Below are 7,897 nucleotides of genomic sequence, written 5' to 3'. Positions count from 1 at the left end.
GGGGGATGGTGTGATGAACTACAGGACCAGACGAGAGTAAAGTGCCATCAATAACCTTGACAGAGACTGGGGTATGCTTATTCACAACTGGAATTTTATTTTTAATCACAAAATCTAGATCAACAAAGTTTCTACACGCACCAGTATCCACAATAGCTTCAGTGGTGATCTTGTGCTGATCCCACTGCAAAATAAGAGGAATTGTTATGTAAGTAGTATTACTAGATTTAGTTAGAAGGCTAACTGAGGAATCCAATATCTTACCCTTCTTATTCTTCCAATAGAACTGGACAGTCCCTTAACGTCATGGGTAGGACAGGCACAATACATGCATAACTTTAATTGCTTCCTTCTGGACTTTTTCTTGAGTGGTCAAGGGCCCTTTAAGGATTCCTATGTCCATAGGTTGGGGTGCGTCTCTTGGTTGATACGAGGTGGTAGGAAGATAACTTTTGGAATAATTAGCCCGTTCAGTTCGCCTTTCCCTGAGGCGCCTGTCTATACTAATGGTCAAGGCAAAAAAATCTTCTAAGGAAGCAGGTATTCCAATGCGTGACAGTTCGTCCTTGATCTCTTCAGAAAGACCTAGTCTAAACTGAGTCTTGAGGGAAACCTCATTCCATTCTGAGTCTCTGGCATATATTTTGAATTGTGTAATGTAAGTTTCTACTTGATTCTTTTTCTGCTTGAGTGACCGCAAGGCATTTTCTGCAGAAACCTGCCTATAAGGGTCATCATACAATGCTGACATTTGTGTAAAAAAGGTAGCAAGAGAACCCAAAATGGGATCTTCAGACTCATAGAATGTATCTGCCCAGGCCCTAGCCTCCCCCCCGGAGGTAAGAAATCACTGTAGGAACTCTAGATCTTTCTGATGGGTAGGTTCTGGGTTTCATTTCAAACATTAACATACAGGAGTTTTTAAATTCCCTGAATTGGGAACGTTCTCCAGAGAATTTTTCTGGGGGAGAGACTAGGGGCTCAGGGTGAATTTCTGCAGTTGCAGGTTTAGGAGCGAGTACTTCCCTTAAACAGGCTTTTAGAGCCTGGTTTTCAACCTGCAGTTCATGGAAGGAATTGGATAAAGTGTCCCATCCTATCAGACAATGTTTGTATCCTATTACATATCGTTTCTTGATCCATAATCCTAGTTTATTCAGGAAATTCTATAGGAAAAAAATAAAGTTTCAACTCTAGTTCCTATTACTCTTATGGCTGGTTAATTCTGTAAGGATCATAAATGTGCAAAAAACATCTATCAATATGTATCTGGGAACTAAGTAAGCTGTATTGTAATAACATAGATATATAGAGATTATGATTGTTTTGTCTCACCTGGTTTACCTATTAATGAATTAGGTAACCCCAAAGTGATATTTAGTTTTAGCCACTCTGCAGGTAGTAAGTATATCTAGGTAAAACATACCATTACCTAATGTGGCAGTGTGTTAGGTAGAGTAAGCATGGAAATGATAAGGACAGAGGTGATATGAAATGTAATATGATAACAAAATTACCAGTTATGAAGCTAAGAGTATCCGGGAAGAGACTGGAAAGTTTGGACTGAGAGACAAATGAATTACTTAGTTTATGCAGTCAAACCTGATCCGAAGTGGGAGAGAAGCCGGAGAGCTGCAGGCGGCGTCAGCGTGACTTAGAGGCCGTGAGTCACTGAGAGGCAGAGTGGAGATGCGGGCGGTAGCTGATGACGTATCGGCTGATACGTTAGTGCAGTTTAGCAGAAGTCCTCGGAGCGCTCCGTAGATGGAAAATAAGTCTCAGCAGTGGGGTGCAAGGTAGGATGCAATGCGGACAAGTCGAAGGTCAGGAAAAATAGGAAGTCCTGATATTCGTGTGGCAGGTAGCTTAGAGCAGTGCTAAAGATGAGTACAACTCAATTAACCAGCAAAGGTAGCTGGGAGATCAGTGTTTAAATAGGCAAAAATTGAGCAGGAGGGAGGATCCAAACAGAGGCACAGGGAGTTTAACCCTTACAGATCCTTTAATGTTCTTGGGGGTTAATGTACATTGGGTCTGGGACCTTTTGCATTCCTTGTTTTTGGTGTGTGGTTATTCCGTTTCATAAGTGTTATAGACTAGCTAATTAGGCTCTTCACCAAGTGCCAGCATTGTGAGTACCCTGTCTTATGTCTATGCTTAAACCTGTATTATGTCTATAACCTATTCTGCTCAACGCTAAATGCATATGTATTTCAATTAACATACCTACCGGATCTTTCTCTGCCCACCCCATCCTCTATTGGAAATGTGTACTATAGATATTTTTTCTCTCCCACCCCACCCTTCCATAATGTCATGTCAATATTTTAATAGCCCTATACTGCCCCCCACTAGATAACTTACTCAGTGCCCCTGCCATATCATAGCATTTTCACTAGCCCAATTAGAAACTACATCACTTTAACTACCCCCCCCCTTTTTTTCACTTATATATGAGTGGCTCTGGACCACTGACCCTCCTTTCCCCATCACCCCCTTAAAAGAAAAGAGGTTCCACTTACAAACACGGGGGTCAATCTAATTGTATAAATTGCTATTCTGATTCATATTTGTACATAAGTCTGGGAAATATGTTGATTGTTTTAGTGTAACATAGTAACTGAGGTACCCAGTTACTCAACTTCTAAATCCTGTGCCTCCTGTGTGGTCCCAAATAACAGACATAACTGACTATATTGTTTACATTTTGGCAATTGTTGGTGCATATAACCAAGTTTTAACCCTGCTGTGTTTTTCTATTTTGTTTCTTATTATTACTTGAAACCTCAATAAAAATATAATTAAAAAAATAAATAAAAAAATAATGAAAAAGTTAAGATTTCAGAATAAGTTTACTGTTAACACTAGTAAAATTCGAAAAAATACTATAACATAAACATGACAGAGGGAGGAATAACTGACATCCCCCAAGACCCATGGAACGTGATCTGAGACAAAAACAGGAGAAAGAGAGAATAGAACCCCTAGCCCACATAACGGATTAGCTTTAGTTGTGCTTAAATAACAGAAAATTGGTAGTTTTATCTCGGAGGATAAGTGATTCCAGTCAGGGTAACAAGGACAAACAGAACCTATAATGCCAGATTATGAGTGCAAGTTAAATTCTGCTCATATTACAAGTTTAAAGTAAATGCAAACATGCAAGGGTAATCACGATTTACCCCAGAATGATTACTGCAACCTCAAGCTCTGGTTAATTGTTATGCGAGTCAACAAAGTGTCCACAGAACACATTGAAAATATATTTAAAACTACAGTTCCCTTCATAATAACACTATCTAATAAAAAATATTTAAAAAAAATATTGCCACAAAAAATTTATAAGGGCACAAAGATATGAGGTCTCAGACGTTAAAAAAAAAGGCAGGCAAAGGGCTTTAACATAGAGATACATACTGTACATATACATGTCTAAATATGTTTCTATGTATGTATATATAATATATATATATATATATAAATATATATATATATATATATATATATATATATATATATATATATATATATACACAAAAACAGGAAAACGGAGGTCACCTCTCATGATTTATACGAATAGGAAATCATTTATTATTCTTCATCATTACAGCAGTGAAAAATTATAAGTTGACGTTTCGGCCTACAAGTTGTAGCCTTCATCGGGACACATAAAAAAAACTGTTGAAAAAAAGAAAACACATCCAATATTTTGCCAATATACATAATAAAATAATACATACTCCCATCACCAAATGCAAAACTTAAACCATCCAGCTAAATTAAATTTAAATTTACAATGCGGGCAACCCCATATTAGCAAGACAAGCAAATTCAATAATACTGTAGAGATAGAAACCCCTGTAAATTAAAGAGAGGCTCGGCGTGATACTATCAGGTGTTAAACACTTAATGGGAGCTCTCCACAATATATAGTATGTATGAGGCCCCCAGGGTTACACCAAAACCCTGTGGCTCCCATAGTTATAAGTCAGCCTGCTAGCACCCTCCTAGGGCACGGCAGTGTGCCCCCCAGTGGGTCATAAGGTAATGTCCTAAAACCCACCATAGTATAAGCTTATTAAAATACAAGATAGGGTTAATTCCACGTAAGTAGGTATCCTGCATCAAAATACTCAAAGTGCTATGCTAGGCCACAGGGCTAACGAACAAGTCCAGGTTTGTATCTCAAACAAAACCCACATATCAAGAGCCTGCATAGTCAGACTGGAATTTATACCCTCACAAACACCGGGTAACACCGGCAACTACATTAATCTCGTACCCCAGCCTCATGCAGAGCCTAACCCAATGCTATTGGATTAAGAACTCTGCCAGCAGTAGTAAATAACACATTTGTGCCAACCTTTATAACCCTGTAGGATCCTACTATGAGCGGCTAACGCCCCCTCTGACACCATTAAAAGAAACCTAAGCAATACATAATCTGTAACCAGAGACACCTCTAGCTCATATCGCACCTGCTGGGCTATACAGCACTACAAACGGATAGATGTGAAACCCCTACACACCTGCAATGGATCTACCATTTTAGCCCATGTAAAGCACATGTAGCGCTAGCCCAGCGCCGCATGTAAGGCACATAACCCCAAGTGTCCCGATATATTATATAACCGTAGTATTATCCTATTGTCAGGATCGTACCCCATAATTTTACTAATCACACTCACTGCAACAAATATCTATAAACTGATACCCCGTAGCAAGAAAGCCATATAGCGGAAGCCACCGACCAAATATTTTTTATATATATGTTTATATATGAGTACGTATGTATTTATGTATGTATTTATGTATATACTAGTCCTAAAGCCCCCTTTACACGGGCCATTTTTTTGCAGTTACAGCTCTCCCTCTCCTTTTGCTCTCTCTCACCCCTCTCTTTTTGCTCTCTCTCTCTCCCCCTCTCTTTCGCTCTCTCTCTACCCCCTCTATTTCGCTCTCCTCTCTTCTCCCCCCTATTTTGCCTCTCTCTCTCGCCCTCTTGCTTTCTCTCCCCCTCTCTTTTGCTCTCTCACCCCCTCTCTTTTGCACTCTCTCTCTCCCCCTCTCTTTTGCTCCTCTCTCTCCCCCCTCTTTTTTGCGCTCTCTTCTCTCTCTCTCCCCCCTCTCTTTTGCTCTCTCCCACCTCTTTGGCTCTCCCCCTCTTTTGCTCTCTATTTCTCCCCCCTCTCTTTTGCTCTATTCTCCCCCCTCTTTTGCTCTCTCTCTCCCTCTCTTTTACTCTCTCTCCCCCTCTCTTTTCTCTCTCTCTCCCTCTCTCTTTCTCTCCCCTCTCTTTTGCTCTCCTCTGTCCCCCTCCTCTTTTCCACTCTCTCCCCCCTCTCTTTTGCGGTCTCTCTCCTCCCCCTCTCTTTTGCTCTCTCTCTCTCCCCTCTCTTTTTGCTCTCTCTCCCCCCCTCTCTTTTACTTTCTCTCCCCCCCCTCTCTTTTGCTCTCTATCTCCCCCTCTCTTTTGCTCTCTCCTCCCCCTCATTTTGCTCTCTTCCCCCCTCCTTTTGCTCTATCTCCCCTCTCTTTTGCTCTCTCTCCCCTCTCTTCTTGACTCTCTCCTCTCATTTTGTTCTCTCTCCCTTCTCTTTTGCTCTCTCGCCCCCTCTTTTCCTCTGCTTCCCCTCTCTTTTGCTCTCTCTCTCCTCTCTTTTGCTCCTCCTCTCCCACCTCTCTTTTTCTATCTCCCCTCCTCTCTGTTGCTCTCTCTTGCTCCCCCCTCTCTTTTGCTCTCTCTCTCGCCCTCCTCTATTTTGCTCTTTCTCTCCCCCTCCCTTTTACTCTTTCCCCCCCTCTCTTTTGCTCTCTCTCTCCCCCTTCTCTTTTGCTCTCTCTCCCCCTCTTTTGCTCTCTCTCTCCCCCCTCTCTTTTGCTTTCTTTCTCCCCCCCTTTTGCTCTCTCTCTCCCCTCTCTTTTGCTCTCTCTCTCTCTCCCCCCTCTATTTTGCTCTCTCTCTTCCCCCCTATTTTGCTCTCTCTCTCTCCCCCCTATTTTGCTCTCTCTCTCTCCCCCCTCTTGCTTTCTCTCTCTCTCCCCCTCTCTTTTGCGCTCTCTCTCCCCCCTCTCTTTTGCGCTCTCTCTCTCCCCCCTCTCTTTTGCTCTCTCTCTCCCCCCCTCTTTTGCTCTCTCTTTCTCCCCCTCTCTTCTCTCTCTCTCCCCCTCTTTTGCTCTCTCCCCCCTCTCTTTTGCGCTCTCTCTCCCCCTCTTTTGCTCTCTCTTTCTCCCCCTCTCTTTTGCTCTCTCTCACCCCTCTTTTGCTCTCTCTCTCCCCCCTCTCTTTTGCTCTCTCTCCCCCTCTCTCCCCCTATCTTTCTCCCTCGCCCCCTATCTTTTCCACTCTCTCCCCCTCTCTTTTGCGCTCTCTCTCTCGCCCACTCTTTTGTGCTCTCTCTCTCCCCTCTCTTTTGCTCTCTCTCCCCCCTCTTTTGCTCTTTCTCCCACTCTCTTTTGCTCTCTCTCCCCTCTCTTTTGCTCTCTCTCCCCTCTCTTTTGCTCTCTCTCTCCTCTCTTTTGTTCTCTCTCCCTGCTCTTTTGCGCTCTCATCCCCCCCATATTTTGCTCCGCTTCCCTCTCTTTTGCTCTCTCTCCTCTCTTTTTCTCTCTCCCCCACCTCTTTTTTTCTATCTCCCCTCTATCTGTTGCTCTCTCTTGCTCTCATTCCCCCCTCTGTTGCTCTCTCTCTATCACGGCCATGGCCGCTCCCGCACGGCCCCGCCCCTGTCACGCCTGCCCCAGTCACGACCGGCCCTGTCCAGTCATGCCCTGTCCAGTCACACTGGTCACGCCCCCGGCGGACAAGTTAGTTTGTTGAAGGCCAGGTGTGTTTGTCCTCGCTCAGTCTCTACAGCTGTGTGTGACTGTGACAGAACAGTAGGCAGGGGGTGACAGCTTACTGGAATGAGGATTATTCATGATGAGGGGGAGCAGCTCAGCTGTGGTACAGCAGAGAGAGGGGTTCAGAATTAAGATTAAGAGGGTGAAGGTGAAGAGACAGAGGGGGCTATTTGTGAGGCAAAGGGGACTGAGAATTTTCATAGCTGCAAGAGGAGAAATGCAATGGTTTTTCCCTCTGAGATTTTCAGATAATCTATTTGTTAGTTGTTGCACTGATAAAACAGTGTTTATGGCAAAAACTGTGTGATATTTTTTATGGGGGGTCAGGTCATCTTATAATCAGGGTCTTTTTTTTTTTTTAAATAATATCCACAGTTGGGGGGTTCCTCTTATAATCAGGATTGTCTTTTAATCGAGCAAATACGGTATATATATATATATATATATATACATACACACTACGTATGTGCATTGGAGCCCTTTGCTGTCAAGTATATGAAAACATGTAAAATTATATTTATGCAATATTCATATTTAATAAAATGTTTAACTGTGTATTTACATAGCGGAATATGTTTTATGTATTATTAAATAGATATTGATATATATCTGTGTATATATGTATATATATATAAATATATATATATATGATTATATATTGGTATAAAGCATAAGTATATATTTGAGCAAAAATCCATCAGATATATATTAAAAGATCTCTTTAAGAATAAATAGAACATATTCTGCTATGTGTAGAATATTGGATTATAAAATATGCAATATTATCTTATTATGTTGCGCTTTTAAATAACCACGATTGTGTTTGCGCAACTTGTGGGTGTTAGGTTTTTGGCTCCTTTGAAATCTATGAGGGAATGCGATGTTGGGTTCGCAACTTCTTAAAGTCTCTTTGTTACCATGACTTTGCGAACGAGAGAGCATCATTTTTTATTTTCAACTTGTAATATGAATGCAAACTAACTTCTAGTAGTTTTAACCCTCGAACATGAGTGCAAAATACACCTCCACTTGTAATCTGGCCCATAGTGGAAAA

Source organism: Bombina bombina, chromosome 1 (genome assembly GCF_027579735.1).
Source record: "Bombina bombina isolate aBomBom1 chromosome 1, aBomBom1.pri, whole genome shotgun sequence".
Taxonomy (NCBI): domain Eukaryota; kingdom Metazoa; phylum Chordata; class Amphibia; order Anura; family Bombinatoridae; genus Bombina; species Bombina bombina.
The sequence above is the reverse complement of the archived record's forward strand: the minus strand, read 5'-3'. Positions refer to the sequence as shown.